Source organism: Bombina bombina, chromosome 3 (genome assembly GCF_027579735.1).
Source record: "Bombina bombina isolate aBomBom1 chromosome 3, aBomBom1.pri, whole genome shotgun sequence".
Classification (NCBI taxonomy): domain Eukaryota; kingdom Metazoa; phylum Chordata; class Amphibia; order Anura; family Bombinatoridae; genus Bombina; species Bombina bombina.
The window spans coordinates 1,027,520,196-1,027,542,309 of NC_069501.1; the positions used below are offsets into that span (position 1 = coordinate 1,027,520,196).

General features: G+C 40.7%; 1 long non-coding RNA gene across 1 annotated transcript in view; it reads right to left on the minus strand.

Moving 5' to 3' along the window:
* Nucleotides 1-2,685: 2,685 nt before the first annotated feature.
* Nucleotides 2,686-22,114, minus strand: part of LOC128654343 (uncharacterized) — a 34,768-nt gene continuing 15,339 nt past the window's right edge. Inside the window, exon 2 of the long non-coding RNA XR_008401439.1 lies at nt 2,686-4,277. This is a non-coding gene — a long non-coding RNA (uncharacterized LOC128654343). The remainder of the gene's footprint in view (nt 4,278-22,114) is intronic.

A 22,114-nucleotide genomic window follows, 5' to 3' on the forward strand; every position in this document is an offset into this window, starting at 1 on the left:
GTTTGTACTCGGAGCATTAGTGTGTGCCTTAATTGGTTATCCAATCACAGAACTTTTAGATTTTGTTTTTTTTGTTAAATAGCAAGTGTTTTTCTTAAATTGTATATTATAGCCTGATGAAACAGCCCACAGGAGGCTGAGGAACGTGTCGCTTTGTTATTAAAGTATTTTATTTTTATCTATACACATGCTGCTGTTTTATCACAATTTGTGAATTCTGCACCTTTTTTCTGCTGGCCGTTGGAGATTGCCTATTGTTTATAGCCTACTGGGCGACGGTTTGGTCCCAGTTTGCTGTGATTGCACCTACAGGTGCTTGATATCCTCTAAGTATAATCTAATGGTTACACTTTCCCTTGTCTAAATGATATTGGGCCATGTTTTTTTGCCTCTCCTGCTCTCCTAGGCATAAGACCATAGGCCTTTCCAAGGAATTCTGATTGTATCTACGCTGAGGATAACCAGTCAGCTGGACTGCTGTGAAGTTCCAGCCTGCTCCATTAGCACCGTTGGGTGCTCCATGTTTGTGAGTATCTACATCTACCTGTACATCTATATTCACATGTTTTGGTGGTACTAGGCCATAGTGGCGCCTCTGTTTTTTTACCTTTTCCAGATTGAATACCAGGATAGTCGTCTTTGACAGAGTGCTGCCTCTACTTTGGGATCATCTTGTTACATTGGTTATATGGACTTTATTTTCTTTATTGTTTTTATTGTGTCAATTGTGCTTTTTTCTTATATTATTATTTTTATGTTTATATTGTGTTTTAATTTATGATTTTTTGCTGCATTTTATTTTATATGTATGCAGATTAGCACTTCTTATTGTATCAGTTTAATAGTTTTGGTCATTAAGGAAGCGCCCCTTAAGGGTGTGGTGTGTGTGGTGCGCACCACTCTCTCTATATTTTTTTTTAGTGTGATGCGGCCATCTTAGTTGGCCGTTTGCTCTGCTCCGTAAACATGGTTATTTTATCTCCTCTCATCCAAGGTAATGCTAAAAACGTGGCCTGTTGGGGAGGCCCTGAGGACAGGTTTGAAAACCAGTGATTTAGGGCAATGACTGATGAACAAAAGAACAAATATGTGATCAGAATATTTTGCTAGTAGCCCGATACGACAGGGAGGAGCATAAAGAGCTGGTTTAATGATAACACTTGTGGGGGTTTCACCAAAAGCAGATATTAATATGGTTTTTAGGTTTATATGCATAGTTTCATTATTAAAAAGCACACTTTTTTTTAAGCATATGGTTAAAAATATGGGCTATTTAAATAAAGCATCAAAAGAAGATAAAGTTTGTAATTGACATGTATTAGCCATTTTGCTGCTAAAGCTTCTAAAAATGATGATAAACCTTGCAGTGCTTTAATTGCATATATGTCCATCTTACACACTAGCTAGAAAGCAAGGCTTTTTCCCTCACTCCTTAGCTAGTGTTACAGCCAGCCCACATTTCATAGTTAAAAAAAAGCGACAAGAAGCAAAAGTACCTGCTTTCTGGAGAAGTAAACAAAAGCAATAGCATTCACACGCACTGTCTGACACACACTGTGTAGTACCCTGAGACTTCAGTGACATCATACAAATCTGTAGAATTCTATGCAAGAAAACCCAAAAGCACCAGGAGTGCATGTGACAGAGCAGGCAGCCCTACAGCAACACATCCACACGTTGCATGCAATCACTGGGGATCTAGCTGGCTTAATAATAATTGCACAAGACAATGAAACAAGCGGACTGGAACTCAGCGGTAAGTGCAGTTCTCAGGCTGTCCTGCTATACAGTAATATGTCCTTATGGGCCAGCTAGATCCCCACTGATTACATGCAGCGTGTGAATGTGCTTCTGTAAAGCTGCCTACTCTGTCACATGCACTCCCGGTGCTTTGGGGTTTTCTTGAGGAGAATTCTACAGATTTGTATGATGTCACTGGAGTCTCAGTGTACTACACAGATTTAAATAGCCCATATTTTTGGGGTGTATAATGTCCCTTTAAACTTCATTAAGAGAATTTCATAACATTGTACCAATAAGATTATTACATTCTGTTTGAAGATTCTTCAACAAATAGATTTTTTTTTTGTTTAAACATTTATATAATGTACACCAATGTATGATTTTAGGTGATTGCTTAGAGTACTGCACAAACCAATTTACCATTAGTTCTAAATTGGCCACTATCGAGTTATAAAAACAGTATTTAGCTGTTCAGGCAATTTGCAGCATCGTTTGGTTTCAGAATTTTGGGAGAAGCAACATTTTTTTTTACAGCAAAAACGGAAATATTTTATAGCAATAACAAGCAACTTGTCATAAGATTTGCATTAACGTAATCAAAATTACATAGAGTTTTGTGTCCGTTGTAATTACTACTCATGGAAGTTATATTTAAAGTGTGTCTATGATTACCCTTTTTTGTAAGTATTGAAACTGGGGGTATGACTGGTAAGCCTGTAAGCTATTTAAAGTTCCATTATGCGAGTATCTGGAGGTTCCAAAAGTAAAGAATTGTACATCACAGTTTTCTCTATATAGCTAGTAAATGGATAGTTTTGTGATTTGGGGTGTATGACAAAGCACTGTTGGAAAATAAAGTATTTCCTATTTACAGCTTTTAGTGCTAAACAATCTAATTTAAATCAAACAAGAAATATGGCAACCAAATAAAAGACAAACACATTTATAAAGCCAAATAATTGGTTTCTCCATTTATTTTGAAATACATTAGTCTGTAGTTTAAATTATATGAACAGGAGGTTGAATTTTTTTTTTCTGTTTGCAGATGTAACTGTACCAAGTGTGCATATTAAGTCTTTCAAATGATATTTTTCCTGGATTCAATTCAGCATACAATGCTTCAAGCTTGTGTGATGTTGATTTGTAGAGATATGGGCAGTTGCTCTGGCATGCACAAGTATCGCGTGGGTCAAAAAATTGCTTTAAAAGACATTGAACACATTTCCCAAATTAGCTGCCAAACAGCGATCTACAATATTTTGGAATCACTTTTTTTATTGATCAACACCTTAAGTTGTAGAAATGTAAGGAAAACTAGCCAGTTAAATAATGCAAGAACCTTGAAATGGAAGAGCAGAATTGATATTCCATTCATATTGAAGTACTCGTATCGGACAAAACATCTAGATGGTTGTCAAGTACCTACATGAACAAAGCTATGCTTTGCTTGTCCAACGATTCCCTAAAAAACAGCTGTGGGCTTCTAGAGAAAATAAGAGTGAACAATATTTAAAAAATAAAATAAAAAAAATTAATGCCTTTTATAGAATTATTAAAAAGGAAATGACATTTCACAGATTTCCAAGAAGAGGGTATGAATTTGCTTACCTCTCAAAACATCAGAAAACAACTGCAGCTCAAACATGGTTTAATAAAACAATGCTTAGGTATTTCACTAGTTCTAAACAAACAGATTGTACTACTGCCTGCTCAGCAGCCATGTGAAACTAAATGACAATCCGTGTGCAAATGTACTCATAAAAAAAAAACATGTATAAATTTGACAGCAACAACAGCAGGAAGTGAAATTACATAAAGCATACAAGAGACATGCTACAATAAAAAAAAATAATATATATATATATATATAAACGAACCCCCCGTAAATCTTTCAGACAGTGAAATATTATGGGGGTGATCAATAAAATACCCCCATATGTTTTACGACTAATAATTTTGCATTCACTTCTTCCAGCAGATAGTGAAAACAGCTTAAAAAAGTTTTTGAGAGTAAAAAAATAAGGAAGATGTGAACGCATGAGCCAAGGAAACATAACTAACTAGTTATGTCAATTGAAAGGTTAATTTCTTTAGCTATTTGTGTAGTCATACTGCACTCTGGTCATCCTTGTGAAGATAAAGTCTGGTAGCTGCCTTTCACATACCAGCTTTTACTCTGTTAACGTGCTTCTCTTATAAAGGCTTTTTGGGAGTGAAGATCCTCTGTACGCCACTTTAAGCAAAGGTGGGTAACACAGATGGCATTGTCGTGCCTATTGTAATCTTCACAAGAAACCAGACGGCAGAGGTCATGGAAGGTGGTGCGCAATCTAAAGGGGAATAGGGTCACATGTAGCCCAAACCTTTCAACACATACGCTTGCTATTTCCTGTAGGGTTTTACCCCTAGCATATTCAAGTCTAGTGAGCACATTAAACCGATCCTGGACACCGAGTCTGTGTCTTCATTGAAGAGTCATCTGCTTTGTGTCAAGCTTTATTTCAGGATGATGTGGTAACTATCATTCGTTTCAGCTGAAATACAAAAAACAAATGTATCACTATAAAAAAGAAGAACACACATAACACATCAGTATTGTTTAGCATTAATTTACATTATGAAAAGGAAATGACCCAATTTGTCAAAAAAATTTATCATTTTGATATGGTAAAGACTGAAATGTGTTCTTTTACTAACTATTGAGGTGTAAAAACAGAATTTATGCTTACCTGATAAATTACTTTCTCCAACGGTGTGTCCGGTCCACGGCGTCATCCTTACTTGTGGGATATTCTCTTCCCCAACAGGAAATGGCAAAGAGACCCAGCAAAGCTGGTCACATGATCCCTCCTAGGCTCCGCCCACCCCAGTCATTCGACCGACGGACAGGAGGAAATATATATAGGAGAAACCATATGATACCGTGGTGACTGTAGTTAGAGAAAATAATTCATCAGACCTGATTAAAAAAACCAGGGCGGGCCGTGGACCGGACACACCATTGGAGAAAGTAATTTATCAGGTAAGCATAAATTCTGTTTTCTCCAACATTGGTGTGTCCGGTCCACGGCGTCATCCTTACTTGTGGGAACCAATACCAAAGCTTTAGGACACGGATGAAGGGAGGGAGCAAATCAGGTCACCCAAATGGAAGGCACCACGGCTTGCAAAACCTTTCTCCCAAAAATAGCCTCCGAAGAAGCAAAAGTATCAAATTTGTAAAATTTGGCAAAAGTGTGCAGTGAAGACCAAGTCGCTGCCTTACATATCTGGTCAACAGAAGCCTCGTTCTTGAAGGCCCATGTGGAAGCCACAGCCCTAGTGGAGTGAGCTGTGATTCTTTCAGGAGGCTGCCGTCCAGCAGTCTCATAAGCCAATCGGATAATGCTTTTAAGCCAAAAGGAAAGAGAGGTAGAAGTCGCTTTTTGACCTCTCCTTTTACCAGAATAAACAACAAACAAGGAAGATGTTTGTCTGAAATCTTTAGTAGCCTCTAAATAGAATTTTAGAGCACGGACTACGTCCAAATTGTGTAACAAACGTTCCTTCTTTGAAACTGTATTCGGACACAAAGAAGGTACAACTATCTCCTGGTTAATATTTTTGTTGGAAACAACTTTCGGAAGAAAACCAGGCTTAGTACGCAAAACCACCTTATCTGCATGGAACACCAGATAGGGCGGAGAACACTGCAGAGCAGATAACTCTGAAACTCTTCTAGCAGAAGAAATTGCAACCAAAAACAAAACTTTCCAAGATAATAACTTAATATCTACGGAATGTAAGGGTTCAAACGGAACCCCTTGAAGAACTGAAAGAACTAGATTTAGACTCCAGGGAGGAGTCAAAGGTCTGTAAACAGGCTTGATCCTCACCAGAGCCTGAACAAATGCTTGAACATCTGGCACAGCTGCCAGTCTTTTGTGAAGTAAAACAGATAAAGCAGAGATCTGTCCCTTCAGAGAACTTGCAGATAATCCTTTCTCCAAACCTTCTTGTAGAAAGGATAGAATCTTAGGAATTTTTATCTTGTTCCATGGGAATCCTTTAGATTCACACCAACAGATATATTTTTTCCATATTTTATGGTAAATTTTTCTAGTTACAGGCTTTCTAGCCTGAATCAGAGTATCTATTACAGAATCTGAAAACCCACGCTTTGATAAAATCAAGCGTTCAATCTCCAAGCCGTCAGTTGGAGGGAAACCAGATTCGGATGTTCGAATGGACCCTGAACAAGAAGGTCCTGTCTCAAAGGTAGCTTCCATGGTGGAGCCGATGACATATTCACCAGGTCTGCATACCAAGTCCTGCGTGGCCACGCAGGAGCTATCAAGATCACAGAGGCCCTCTCCTGATTGATCCTGGCTACCAGCCTGGGGATGAGAGGAAACGGTGGGAATACATAAGCTAGGTTGAAGGTCCAAGGTGCTACTAGTGCATCTACTAGGGTCGCCTTGGGATCCCTGGATCTGGACCCGTAGCAAGGAACCTTGAAGTTCTGACGAGACGCCATCAGATCCATGTCTGGAATGCCCCATAATTGAGTTATTTGGGCAAAGATTTCCGGATGGAGTTCCCACACCCCCGGATGGAATGTTTGACGACTCGGAAAATCCGCTTCCCAATTTTCCACTCCTGGGATGTGGATCGCAGACAAGTGGCAGGAGTGATCCTCCGCCCATTGAATTATCTTGGTCACTTCTTTCATCGCCAGGGAAGTCCTTGTTCCCCCCTGATGATTGATATATGCAACGGTCGTCATGTTGTCTGACTGAAACCTTATGAATTTGGCCTTTGCTAGTTGAGGCCAAGCTCTGAGAGCATTGAATATCGCTCTCAGTTCCAGAATGTTTATCGGGAGAAGAGACTCTTCCCGAGACCATAGACCCTGAGCTTTCAGGGATTCCCAGACCGCGCCCCAGCCCACTAGGCTGGCGTCGGTCGTGACAATGACCCACTCTGGTCTGCGGAAGCTCATTCCCTGTGACAGATTGTCCAGGGTCAGCCACCAACGGAGTGAATCTCTGGTCTTTTGATCTACTTGAATCGTCGGAGACAAGTCTGTATAATCCCCATTCCACTGTCTGAGCATGCACAGTTGTAATGGTCTTAGATGAATTCGTGCAAAAGGAACTATGTCCATTGTTGCAACCATCAATCCTATTACTTCCATGCACTGCGCTATGGAAGGACGAGGAACAGAATGAAGTACTTGACAAGAGCTTAGAAGTTTTGATTTTCTGACCTCTGTCAGAAAAATCCTCATTTCTAAGGAATCTATTATTGTTCCCAAGAAGGGAACTCTTGTTGACGGGGACAGAGAACTTTTTTCTTTGTTCACCTTCCATCCGTGAGATCTGAGAAAGGCTAGGACGATGTCCGTATGAGCCTTTGCTTTTTACAGGGACGACGCTTGAATCAGGATGTCGTCCAAGTAAGGTACTACTGCAATGCCCCTTGGTCTTAGAACCGCTAGAAGGGACCCTAGTACCTTTGTGAAAATCCTTGGAGCAGTGGCTAATCCAAATGGAAGTGCCACAAACTGGTAATGCTTGTCCAGAAAAGCGAACCTTAGGAACTGATGATGTTCCTTGTGGATAGAAATATGTAGGTACGCATCCTTTAAATCCACGGTAGTCATAAATTGATTTTCCTGGATAGTAGGTAGGATCGTTCGAATAGTTTCCATTTTGAACGATGGTACCCTGAGAAATTTGTTTAGGATCTTTAGATCCAAAATTGGTCTGAATGCTCCCTCTTTTTTGGGAACTATGAACAGATTGGAATAAAATCCCATTCCTTGTTCTCTTATTGGAACTGGATGTATCACTCCCATCTTTAACAGGTCTTCTACACAATGTAAGAATGCCTGTCTCTTTATTTGGTTTGAAGATAATTGAGACCTGTGGAACCTTCCCCTTGGGGGTAGTTCCTTGAATTCCAGGAGATAACCTTGAGAAACTATTTCTAGCGCCCAAGGATCCTGAACATCTCTTGCCCAAGCCTGAGCAAAGAGAGAAAGTCTGCCCCCCACTAGATCCGGTCCCGGATCGGGGGCTATCCCTTCATGCTGTTTTGGTAGCAGTGGTAGGCTTCTTGGCCTGCTTACCCTTGTTCCAGCCTTGCATTGGTTTCCAGGCTGGTTTGGGTTGTGAAGTATTACCCTCTTGCTTAGAGGATACAGAATTAGAGACTGGTCCGTTTCTGCGAAAGGGACGAAAATTAGGCTTATTATTAGCCTTAAAAGACCTATCCTGTGGGAGGGCGTGGCCCTTTCCCCCAGTGATGTCTGAAATAATCTCTTTCAAATCAGGTCCAAATAATGTTTTACCTTTGAAAGGAATGTTAAGCAATTTTGTCTTGGAAGACACATCCGCTGACCAAGACTTTAGCCAAAGCACTCTGCGCGCCACGACAGCAAACCCTGAATTTTTCGCCGCTAATCTAGCTAATTGCAAAGCGGCATCTAAAACAAAAGAGTTAGCCAATTTAAGTGCTTGAGCTCTGTCCATAACCTCCTCATACGAAGATTCTTTACTGAGCGATTTTTCTAGTTCCTCGAACCAGAAACACGCTGCCGTAGTGACAGGAACAATGCATGAAATTGGTTGTAGAAGGTAACCTTGCTGTACAAAAATCTTTTTAAGCAAACCCTCTAATTTCTTATCCATAGGATCTTTGAAAGCACAACTATCTTCAATAGGAATAGTAGTGCGTTTGTTTAGAGTAGAAACCGCCCCCCTCGACCTTGGGGACTGTCTGCCATAAGTCCTTTCTGGGGTCGACTATAGGAAATAATTTCTTAAATATAGGGGGGGACAAAAGGTATGCCGGGCCTTTCCCACTCTTTATTTACTATGTCCGCCACCCGCTTGGGTATAGGAAAAGCGTCGGGGGGCACCGGAACCTCTAGGAACTTGTCCATCTTACATAATTTCTCTGGAATGACCAAATTGTCACAATCATCCAGAGTAGATAACACCTCCTTAAGCAGTGCGCGGAGATGTTCTAATTTAAATTTAAATGTCACAACATCAGGTTCAGCTTGATGAGAAATTTTTCCTGAATCTGAAATTTCTCCATCAGACAAAACCTCCCTCATTGCCCCTTGAGATTGGTGTGAGGGTATGTCAGAACAGTTATCATCAGCATCCTCTTGCTCTTCAGTGTTTAAAACAGAGCAATCGCACTTTCTCTGATAAGTAGGCATTTTGGATAAAAGATTTGCTATGGAGTTATCCATTACAGCCGTTAATTGTTGCATGGTAATAAGTATTGGCGCACTAGATGTACTAGGGGCCTCCTGTGTGGGCATAACTGGTGTAGACACAGTAGGGGATGATGTAGTATCATGTTTACTCCCCTCATTTGAGGAATCATCTTGGGCAATATCATTATCTGTTGCATTACTGTCCTTACTTTGTTTGGACACTATGGCACAATTATCACATAAATTTAAATGGGGAGACACATTGGCTTTCATACATATAGAACATAGCTTATCTGATGGTACAGACATGTTAAACAGGTTTAAACTTGTCAACAAGGCACAAAAAACGTTTTAAAATAAAACCGTTACTGTCACTTTAAATTTCAAACTGAAAACACTTTATTACTGAATATGAAAAGTATGAAGGAATTGTTCAAAATTCACCAAAATTTCACCACAGTGTCTTAATGCATTAAAAGTATTGCACACCAAATTTCAGAGCTTTAACCCTTAAATTAACGGAACCAGAGCCGTTTTTACATTTAACCCCTATACAGTCCCAGAATGAGGCTCTGTCTATAACTAGAAAGGCCCCCATCTGAAAAAGGTGTCCAACACAGTGCCTGCCGTTTTTCTAAACGTTCCCCAAGATTATAATACCAATAATTAGTTAGAATCTGCATAATATGCCTAGTAAAGCAATTGTTTTAGCCCAGAAAAATGTCTACCAGTTTTTAAGCCCTTTTTGAAGCCCTTTATTCTTTTATGTTTAACTAAGAAAATGGCTTACCGGTCCCCATGAGGGGAAATGACAGCCTTCCAGCATTACACAGTCTTGTTAGAAATATGGCTAGTCATACCTTAAGCAGAAAAGACTGCTAACTGTTTCCCCCAACTGAAGTTACTTCATCTCAACAGTCCTGTGTGGAAACAGCAATCGATTTTAGTTACTGTCTGCTAAAATCATCTTCCTCTTACAAACAGAAATCTTCATCCTTTTCTGTTTCAGAGTAAATAGTACATACCAGCACTATTTTAAAATAACAAACACTTGATAGAAGAATAAAACTACATTTAAACACCAAAAAACTCTTAACCATCTCCGTGGAGATGTTGCCTGTGCAACGGCAAAGAGAATGACTGGGGTGGGCGGAGCCTAGGAGGGATCATGTGACCAGCTTTGCTGGGACTCTCTGCCATTTCCTGTTGGGGAAGAGAATATCCCACAAGTAATGATGACGCCGTGGACCGGACACACCAATGTTGGAGAAAAGGGACAACACTTTAAGATTGTAATACAATATGTTTAATTATATATAGTAAAACAACTAATTTCATTATTAAATTTTACCCCATTTCTCTGTAATTCAAAGTGATGATAAATCCTAGCGTTTGTGAAGGATTTACCATTGGAACAAATAAAGGGGACTTTCAGTCATGAAGTATAAAATACTTCATGCTAAAAGCTCCTTTATTTGTTTGCAGTGTTCGCCACACTGAGCTGCTAAGGTCAATAGCTGTGCGGGAAATCCAGTTTGATGCCGCCTGGCACAGGATTTTCCGCACGGCTATTGGCTAAGAGGTGGAAACATCAAATCTCAGCCAAATAGCGTTCTGCTGTGGGCTGCGTGAGCAGCTCAGTGCGGCGAACACTGCAAACAAATATAGGAGCTTACAGCATGAAGTATTTTATACTTAATGACTGAAAGTCCCTTTTATTCGTTCCAATGGTAAATCCTAACGTTTCACAAATGCTAGGATTTACCATAACCAAGTCTGAAAATTCTGGATTTTCCAGTCCGGAAAACTGTTAAAGCATTTTTACAATTTAATGGGTACTTATCCTTCCTTTTTTATTTACCAAGAAAACTAACCTTTTCATATGCCACCTAAATAAACTTACGTTATAGTAAACCCCGCTCCTAAAACATAAGTAAGCTTATCCCTATGTACAGTGTCAGTCCTGTCTTATGAGATATCAACAGCTTTTATAGCAAGAACTCCCATAACAAAAGTTAAACAGAAACAGATTTTGACAACAGGTAAGAACCATCAACCCAACAGGTCTGTTCAAACTTCCTATAAAATATCAGCTCAATTAGCTTGTATGACAACCCTGTACTTATCTCAGGCATTCTTAAAGTTCCCCACAAGTGATTGTCTTTAAGACCTCTAATGGAATTTTATTTCTTGAATCAACCGGCATTTCTGTGAAATTACTCTGGAACCTACTACCCTTCAACTTGTGATCATGACCCCTTGTTCTGGTGTTGCTTTTGGAAAAAAAATACTTTCAGACTCAGCTTTATTAAAGAACCACTAAATAGAGTAGCATTGAATAACTTAAATACACAATAAAATGCTTTGGCGCTTACATTTAATTTGCTAGACAAATTTCTACTGCTAATTTCAAAAAGAATCTAGTTTTCCCTCCCCTGTATCATGTGACAGCCAAAAGTCAATCACAAAATGCATTTATGCATAATACAATGTGCACATGCCCTGGAAAAAGGGGCTACAAACCTCAAAAATTGTGCATATGAAAATGATTGTGCACGTTTTGATGATGGAAGTATATTAAAAATACAATACACTGCCAGTGAGCCATTCAATAGATGCACACAAGTTGCCAAATGTACAGCAATTGCCCTAATGTGCAAGTCTTTGCAGGGGTTAAAAGCTTACAACAGAGCAGTCATATAATCAACATTCTTAGCTTTCCGTTCAACCTAAAGCCAAAGTTAAGGCGGGGGAAATCACTTCCTGGGTCCAGACTAGGCATGGTGTCATTGTGGTCAATCATATTATTTCAAAATAATTATTCTTTTGATGAATATATTTGGTACTATTGGGTCAGTACCAAAACAATCTATATGAATGACGGGTAGCGAGAAAGAAAAGAAAGTCTTCCAGCCCTCTACAGGATTTGAATTAAGGACTACGGTAAAAAAAATAAATCCAATATTGATCAATAGATGAGATTATTAAGCATTTGAATAAGGATCTTTGTGAAGAAAAAACCCAACTACATTTATGCTTACCTGATGAGAGTCCACGAGTCATCACGTGTGGGAATATTCCACTCCTGATGACTAGGAGGAGGCAAAAGACACCCCAACACACCAGAGCTTTAAATCTCACCCACTTCCAATGATCCTCAGTCATACATATAGCAAAGTAGATAAGGTAAAAAGAAAAGCAGCAAAGTTAAAGTGGAGCAAAGTGGTGCTAAACAAGTACGGCTGCAACCTGAACAAATAGAAACGGCAGGGCTCACAGGCTGTCACCATTATGAAAGAAATTAATTTATCAGGTAAGCATAACTTTTGTTTTCTTTCATCATATGGTGAGAGTCCACAAGTCATCACATGTGGGAATCAATACCCAAGGTGTGGTGTCCACTGAAGGAAGGATGCTACCATTGAGGCATTAGGCACCGCAGAATTTTCATGCTAAAGGCAGTCTCAGAAGAAGCATACACATCAAAATGATAAAACTTAGGAAAAAGTGTGAAAAGAAGAACAAAGTAGCTGCCTCACAAAATGTGATCAATAGAAGCTTTGTAATTAAAGGTCCAAGTAGCAACTGCTCTAGTAGAATTAGAATAAATTTGTTCAGGGGGAGTTTACCCTGTGACCAAATAAGCCTTGCGAATTAAGGTTTTAAGCCAAGCTGCTAAAGTAACAGCTGTAGCTTTCTGACCTTTTTTAGGCCCAGAAAAATTAACAAAAAGAGATGAAGAAACTCTGAAAACTTGGGTGGCTTCCATGTAATATCTGAGCATGCTTACAACATCCAAGTTGTGGAGAAGTTGCTTCTTAGAATTCTTAGGAGCTGAATAAAAAGAAGGAACCACATATTCGTGAATGATAGTATCTATAGATACCACCTTAGGAAGAAAAAATACTTAGCATGAAAAACAGCCTTATCCTGATGAAAAAGTTTTTTTATTAATAAATCAGAAAACAAGGTTTGCATGACAAAGATGAAAGCTAAGAGGACCATTTGAGCTGAAGAAATATCTAGGTGAAAAAGAACCTTTCAGGATTAAAGCTAAAATATCTAAACTAGTGATGCACAGAAATGGAAATTCTGGACTGAAACCGAAAATCCAAGATGCACTTGGCCGAAAACGTCTTTTTCAAATCTTTTTAAAAACAAAATTTATGCTTACCTGATAAATTTATTTCTCTTGTGGTGTATCCAGTCCACGGGTTCATCCATTACTTGTGGGATATTCTCCTTCCCAACAGGAAGCTGCAAGAGGACACCCACAGCAGAGCTGTCTATATAGCTCCTCCCCTAACTGCCACTCCCAGTCATTCGACCGAAGACAAGCAAGAAAAACAGGAGAAACTATAGGGTGCAGTGGTGACTGTAGTTTAAAAATAAAATGACAGGGCGGGCCGTGGACTGGATACACCACAAGAGAAATAAATTTATCAGGTAAGCATAAATTTTGTTTTCTCTTGTAAAGGTGTATCCAGTCCACGGGTTCATCCATTACTTGTGGGATACCAATACCAAAGCTTTAGGACACGGATGAAGGAAGGGACAAGGCAGGAACGTAAACGGAAGGCACCACTGCCTGTAAGACCTTTCTCACAAAAATAGCCTCAGAAGAAGCAAAAGTATCAAATTTATAGAATTTAGAAAAGGTATGAAGCGAAGACCATGTCGCCGCCTTACAAATCTGTTCAACAGAGGCCTCATGTTTAAAAGCCCATGTGGAAGCTACTGCTCTAGTAGAATGAGCTGTAATTCTTTCAGGAGGCTGCTGGCCAGCAGTCTCATAAGCTAAGTGAATGATGCTTCTTAGTCAATAGGAAAGAGAAGTTGCCGAAGCCTTTTGGCCTCTCCTCTGTCCAGAGAAGACAACAAACAAAGCAGATGTTTGACGAAAATCTTTCGTAGCTTGTAAATAAAACTTTAAAGCACGAACCACATCAAGATTGTGTAATAGACGTTCCTTCTTTGAAAAAGGATTAAGACATAGGGAAGGAACAACAATCTCCTGATTGAAATTCTTATTAGATACCACCTTAGGCAGAAACCCAGGTTTGGTACGTAACACTACCTTATCTGCATGGAAAATCAGATAAGAGGAATCACACTGTAAAGCAGATAACTTCGAAACTCTTCGAGCCGAGGAGATAGCTACTAAAAATAGAACTTTCCAAGATAAAAGCTTAATATCTATGGAATGCAAAGGTTCAAACGGCACCCCTTGAAGAACTAAATTTAAACTCCATGGCGGAGCAACAGGTTTAAACACAGGCTTGATTCTAACTAAAGCCTGACAAAACGCCTGAACCTCAGCCAGACGTTTGTGCAAAAGAATAGACAGAGCAGAAATCTGTCCCTTTTAAGGAACTAGCCAACAATCCCTTCTCCAATCCTTCTTGGAGAAAAGATAATATCCTAGGAATCCTGACCTTACTCCATGAGTAACCCTTGGATTCACACCAATGAAGATATTTACACCATATCTTATGATAGATTTTCCTGGTGACAGGCTTTCGAGCCTGAATTAAGGTATCAATGACTGATTCGGAAAAACCACGCTTTGATAGAATCAAGCGTTCAATCTCCAAGCAGTCAGACGTAGAGAAATTAGATTTGGATGTTTGAAGGAACCTTGAAGTAGAAGGTCCTGCCTTAGCAGCCGAGTCCATGGTGGAAAGGATGACATGTCCACCAGATCTGCATACCAAGTCCTGCGTGGCCACGCAGGGGCTATCAAGATCACCGAAGCTCTCTCCTGCTTGATCTTGGCAATCAGACGAGTGAGCAGAGGAAACAGTGGAAACACATAAGCCAGGCTGAAGGACCAGGGCGCTGCTAGAGCATCTATCAACGCTGCCTTGGGATCCCTGGACCTGGACCCGTAACAAGGAAGCTTGGCATTCTGACGAGACGCCATGAGATCCAGTTCTGGTTTGCCCCAAAGTTGGATCAACTGGGCAAATACCTCCGGATGGAGCTCCCACTCCCCCGGATGAAAAGTCTGCCGACTTAGAAAATCCGCCTCCCAGTTCTCTACTCCTGGGATATGGATAGCTGAGAGATGGCAAGAGTGAACCTCTGCCCATAGAATTATCTTTGAAACCTCCAACATTGCCAGGGGGCTCTTTGTTCCCCCCTGGTGGTTGACATAGGCTACAGTCGTGATGTTGTCCGACTGAAATCTGATGAACCTGACCGCAGCTAGCTGAGGCCAAGCCTGAAGAGCATTGAATATAGCTCTTAGTTCCAGAATGTTTATCGGAAGGAGGGCCTCCTCCTGAGTCCACGAACCCTGAGCCTTCAGGGAGTTCCAGACTACACTCCAGCCCAGAAGGCTGGCACCTGTCGTTACTATAGTCCATTTTGGCCTGCGGAAACTCATTCCCTTGGACAGATGGACCCGAGATAGTCACCAGAGAAGAGAATCCCTGGTCTCTTGATCCAGATTAAGTAGAGGGGACAATTCTGTGTAATCCCCATTCCACTGATTGAGCATGCAAAGTTGCAGTGGTCTGAGATGTAGGCGGGCAAACGGAACTATGTCCATTGCCGCTACCATTAATCCGATTACCTCCATACACTGAGCCACTGACGGACGAGAAATGGAATAAAGAGCACGGCAGGAAGTTAGAAGTTTTGACAACCTGACCTCTGTCAGATAAATCTTCATTTCTACTGAATCTATCAGAGTTCCTAGGAAGGAAACTCTTGTGAGAGGTGAGAGAGAACTCTTTCCTTCGTTCACCTTCCACCCGTGCGACCTTAGGAATGCCAGAACAATGTCCGTATGGGACCTGGCGATATGAAAAGTTGACGCCTGTATCAGGATGTCGTCTAGGTAAGGGGCTACTGCTATACCCCGCGGTCTTAGAACCGCCAGAAGGGACCCTAGAACCTTCATAAAGATTCTTGGTGCCGTGGCTAACCCGAAGGGAAGAGCCACAAACTGGTAATGCCCGTCTAGGAAGGCGAACCTGAGAAACCCATGATGATCCCTGTGTATCAGAATATGTAGATAAGCATTCTTTAAATCCACGGTAGTCATATATTGACCCTCCAGGATCATAGGTAGGATGGTTCGAATAGTCTCCATCTTGAAGGATGGGACACCCTGAGAAATTTGTTTAGGATCTTGAGATCCAAGATTGGTCTGAAAGTTCCCTCTTTCTTGGGAACTATAAACAGATTTGAATAGAAGCCCTGCCCCTGTTCCTCCTTTGGAACTGGGTGGATCACTCCCATAACTAGTAGGTCTTGAATGCAATGTAAGAATGCCTCTCTCTTTATCTGGTTTGCAGATAATTGTGAGAGATGAAATCTCCCCTTTGGAGATGAGGCTTTGAAATCCAGAAGATATCCCTGGGAAACAATCTCCAGAGCCCAGGGATCCTGGACGTCTCTTGCCCAAGCCTGGGCGAAGAGAGAAAGTCTGCCCCCCACTAGATCCGGTCCCGGATCGGGGGCTACTCCTTCATGCTGTCTTAGAGGCAGCAGCAGGCTTTTTGGCCTGTTCCCCCTTGTTCCAAGCCTGGTTAGGTCTCCAGACTGGCTTGGACTGGGCAAAATTTCCCTCTTGTTTTGTAGAAGAGGAAGATGAAGCTGCGCCACTCTTGAAGTTTCGAAAGGAACGAAAATTAGTCTGTTTGGTCCTTAACTTGTTGGACCTATCCGGGGGAAGGGCGTGGCCTTTTCCTAAAGTAATATCAGAAATAATCTCCTTCAGTCCAGGCCCAAATAGGGTCTGCCCTTTGAAGGGGATATTGAGAAGTTTAGACTTTGGAGTGACATCAGCTGACCAGGATTTAAGCCATAGCGCCCTACGTGCCTGAATGGCAAAACCTGAATTTTTAGCAGTTAGCTTGGTTAAATGAAAAATGGCGTCAGAAATAAATGAATTGGCTAACTTAAGAGCTTTAAGCCTGTCAAGGATATCATCCAACGGGGTCTCTACCTGTAAAGCCTCCTCCAGAGACTCAAACCAGAAAGCCGCTGCAGCAATGACTGGGGCAATGCATGCAAGAGGCTGGAGAATAAAACCTTGTTGTATAAAGATTTTCTTAAGGAAACCCTCTAATTTCTTATCCATAGGATCTAGGAAAGCACAACTGTCCTCGACAGGAATAGTTGTACGCTTAGCTAGGGTAGAGACTGCTCCCTCCACCTTAGGGACCGTCTGCCACAAGTCCCGTGTAGCGGCATCTACAGGAAACATTTTCTTAAAAGCAGGAGGGGGAGAGAACGGCACACCTGGTCTATCCCATTCCTTAGTAATAATTTCTGAAAACCTCTTAGGGATTGGAAAAACATCAGTGTAAACACGCACTGCAAAGTATTTGTCCATTTTACACAATTTCTCTGGGACTACAATGGTGTCACAATGATCCAGAGTCGCTAAAACCTCCCTGAGCAACACGCGGAGGTGTTCAAGCTTAAATTTAAATGCTGTCATTTCAGAGTCAGACTGAAGTAACGCCTTCCCTGAATCAGAGAAGTCACCCACATTGTGAGGGTATATCAGACATAACTACTAAAGCGTCAGAGAGCTCTGTATTTGTTCTAGCCCCAGAGCTGTCCCGCTTTCCTTGTAACCCTGGCAGTTTGGACAATACCTCTGTGAGGGTATGATTCATAACTGCCGCCATGTCTTGTAAAGTAAACGCATTGGACGCGCTAGATGTACTTGGCGTCCCTTGAGCGGTAGTTCTAGGTTCTGACACGTGGGGAGAGCTAGATGGCATAACCTCCCTTTTGTCAGTCTCAGAAACCTCAGGTGATAAATCTTTAAAAGCCATAATATGGTCTTTATAACTTATAGAAAGGTCAGTGCATTTGGTACACATTCTAAGAGGGGGTTCCAGAATGGCTTCTAAACATAATGAACAAGGAGTTTCCTCTATGTCAGACATGTTTAACAGACTAGTAATGAGACCAGCAAGCTTTGAAAACACTTTAATGTGAAAAAGCAGAATATAAAAAACGGTACTGTGCCTTTAAGGGAAAAAAACAAACACAAAAACTGCAAAACAGTGAAAAAACAGAATTTATGCTTACCTGATAAATTACTTTCTCTTGCGGTGTATCCAGTCCACGGATTCATCCTTTACTTGTGGGATATTCTCATTCCCTACAGGAAGTGGCAAAGAGAGCACACAACAGAGCTGTCCATATAGCTCCCCCTCTAGCTCCACCCCCCAGTCATTCAACCAAAGGTTAGGAAGAAAAAGGAGAAACCATAGGGTGCAGTGGTGACTGTAGTTTAAACAATTTTTTTTTTACCTGACTTAATTGCCAGGGCGGGCCGTGGACTGGATACACGGCAAGAGAAAGTAATTTATCAGGTAAGCATAAATTCTGTTTTCTCTGGCAAGGTGTATCCAGTCCACGGATTCATCCTTTACTTGTGAGATACCAATACCAAAGCTTTAGGACACGGATGAAGGGAGGGAACAAGACAGGTACCCTAAACGGAAGGCACCACTGCTTGCAAAACCTTTCTCCCAAAAATAGCCCCAGAAGAAGCAAAAGTATCGAATTTGTAAAATTTGGCAAAAATATGCAGTGAAGACCAAGTCGCTGCCTTACAAATCTGTTCAACAGAAGCCTCATTCTTGAAAGCCCATGTGGAAGCCACTGCTCTGGTAGAATGAGCAGTAATTCTTTCAGGAGGCTGCTGGCCAGCAGTCTCATAGGCCAAACGGATGATGCTTTTCAGCCAAAAGGAAAGAGAGGTAGCAGTCGCTTTCTGATCTCTCCTCTTACCAGAATAGATAACAAACAAGGAAGATGTTTGTCTGAAATCCTTAGTTGCTTGCAAATAGATCTTTAGAGCACGAACTACATCAAGATTGTGCAACATACGTTCCTTCATCAAAGAAGGATTGGGGCACAGAGAAGGAACAACAATTTCCTGGTTAATATTCTTGTTAGAAACCACTTTAGGAAGAAAACCAGGTTTAGTACGCAAAACTACTTTATCTGCATGGAACACCAGGTAAGGTGAATCACACTGTAAGGCAGATAATTCTGAGACTCTTCGAGCAGAAGAGATAGCTACCAAAAACAAAACTTTCCAAGATAACAACTTAATATCTATGGAATGTAAAGGTTCAAACGGAACCCCTTGAAGAACTAGATTTAGACTCCATGGCGGAGCCACAGGTTTATAGACAGGCTTGATTCTGACTAAAGCCTGTGCAAACGCTTGAACGTCTGGTACCTCTGCCAGACGCTTGTGTAAAAGGATAGAAAGAGCAGATATCTGTCCCTTTAAAGAACTAGCCGACAATCCTTTCTCCAATCCGTCTTGGAGAAAGGACAATATCCTGGGAATCCTAATCTTACTCCATGAGTAACCTTTGGATTCACACCAACAAAGATATTTCCGCCATATCTTATGGTAGATTTTCCTGGTGACAGGCTTTCTAGCCTGAATCAGAGTATCTATAACTGACTCAGAGAAACCACGCTTTGATAGAATTAAGCGATCAATCTCCAAGCAGTCAGACGTAGAGAAACTAGATTTGGATGCTTGAACGGACCCTGTATTAGAAGGTCCTGCCTCACTGGCAGTGTCCATGGTGGGACAGATAACATGTCCACTAGGTCTGCATACCAAGTCCTGCGTTGCCACGCAGGCGCTATCAAAATCACAGACGCCTTCTCCTGCTTGATTCTGGCGATCAGACGAGGGAGAAGAGGAAACCGTGGGAAAACATAAGCCAGATTGAAGGACCAAGGCGCTGCTAGAGCATCTATCAATGCCGCCTTGGGGTCCCGGGACCTGGATCCGTAGAGAGGAAGCTTGGTGTTCTGACGGGACGCCATCAGATCCAACTCTGGAATGCCCCATAGCTGAGTCAGCTGGGCAAATACCTCCGGGTGGAGTTCCCACTCCCCCGGGTGAAAAGTCTGACTACTCAGAAAATCCGCTTCCCAGTTGTCTACATATTACTTTCTATTATGGCTTAGTATGTAAAACGTTTATATATATATATATATATATATATATATATATATATATATATATATAAGGAACGTTTTTTACTGAGGTGATGAATCTTTATTTTGGGCCACATGGCTGTTATTTTACTCCTAGGAATAGTTTTTTAAGGCCCTCTGACTTTGAGTGCATGGTGGAGAGGAGCCTATTTTCTCGCTCTAATTGCACAGTTGTTTATTACATTCTGAGACATCCAGCTTCCCTGAAGGAGTCCCCTGACATATTGGACCCCAAAATAAAGATTCATCACCTCAGTAAAAAACGTTCCATATATATATATATATATATATATATATATATATATATATATATATATATATATATATATATAAAAGGAACGTTTTTTACTGAGGTGATGAATCTTTATTTTGGGGTCCAATATGTCAGGGGACTCCTTCAGGGAAGCTGGATGTCTCAGAATGTAATAAACAACTGTGCAATTAGAGCGAGAAAATAGGCTCCTCTCCACCATGCACTCAAAGTCAGAGGGCCTTAAAAAACTATTCCTAGGAGTAAAATAACAGCCATGTGGCCCAAAATAAAGATTCATCACCTCAGTAAAAAACGTTCCATACATATATATATATATACACGTTTTACATACTAAGCCATAATAGAAAGTAATATGAAAATTACCCTTTACTGCAAGCATGATGCCAGTCGTTATTAAATCACTGCAATCAGGCTTACCTTAACTATATCAGGCACCGTCAGCATTTTCTATTTCTTATCATCCTCTAGAAAAAAATATACTGAACATACCTCAGGGCAGTTAATTCTGCAGGCCGTTCTCCCAGCTGAAGTTTCCCCATAGACTTCAGTTATGTGTGAGAACAGCAGTGGACCTTAGTTACAACCTGCTAAAATCATCAAAAACCTCAGGCAAATTCTTCTTCTAATTTCTGCCTGAGGTAAAAAAACAGTACAACGCCGGCACCGTTTAAAAATAACAAACTTTTGATTGAAGATAAACTAGACTAATTCACCACATCTCTCTAGCTACTTCCCTTGGGAAGGGTAGAAAAAAAAACATGAAAGACCAAGTAGATGCATTGCAAATGTGGTCCACTGAGAAGTGGCAACTGATCTGGTAGAATAAGCAGAAATTAATCTAGGTGAAGGCTGACCTACCTCAAAGAATGCTTTATGAATCAAGAGTCAACCAAGAAGCCAAACAAACAGCAGAAATGTTATGCCCTTTCATAGAATCAGCAAAAGGAACAAACTAAAGTTTGCTTGAAATCCTTAGTAGTGTCTACATAACACTTCAAAGCTCTAACACAGGGATGGGGAACCTTGACACTCCTGATATTTCAGAACTACTTTACCCATGATGATTAGGAACTCTGAAGTCCAGTTGAGAATCATGGGACATGTAGTTCTAAAACATCTGGAGGGCCAAGGTTTCCTATCCCTGCTCTAACAGAACCCAAGACATAAAGAGATCTCTAAGAATAACTCAAGATTAAAACATAAAGAAAGAATAAAAATATCCTAACTTAAATAATCAAAAAACAAAACCTTATCCTGAATAAAAATAAGATGAGGAACACAAGAAATAATAAATAACTCAGAAACGTCAAACTGATGAAATAGCTAAAAGAAACAAAACTTCCACAAAGAAGTTAAATATCCACCTGATGAATAGGCCCAAAAGGAGGAGGCCCTACAAAATCCTGGCTTAGACCATTCCCTAGAGACTATCTTAGAGACTGTTTTTTAGCAACAGTTTTGAAGACTGAATCTAAGATATAATAAGAACAAATATGTAAAAAAAAAAAAAAAAAAAAAAAAAATCATCTGTAGAGCTCACCTGTAAAGAAAAACAGAAGGCACAGTTATACCCATTGAAGCAGCATTCAGTTGGTCTGAATGCACTGACATATAAAAACATGTTACATAAATACGATACCTCAGCCTTTTAATAATAAAACACTTAACATTGGTAGGGAAGTGTTCAGGAAACCCAGCTTCTAAGCTAGAATTAGGCACAGAACCATAAGGTTCCATTATAGCATTGAACTACAATAGCATAAACAATTATATCCCCATAAAAAAAGCTCTTGAGGAATGGAAAACTTACCCCCACCAAAAGAAACTTAATAAAAATGTAGACTCCACCCCTGAAGCCTGGTTAGCGATCAGAGAACTAT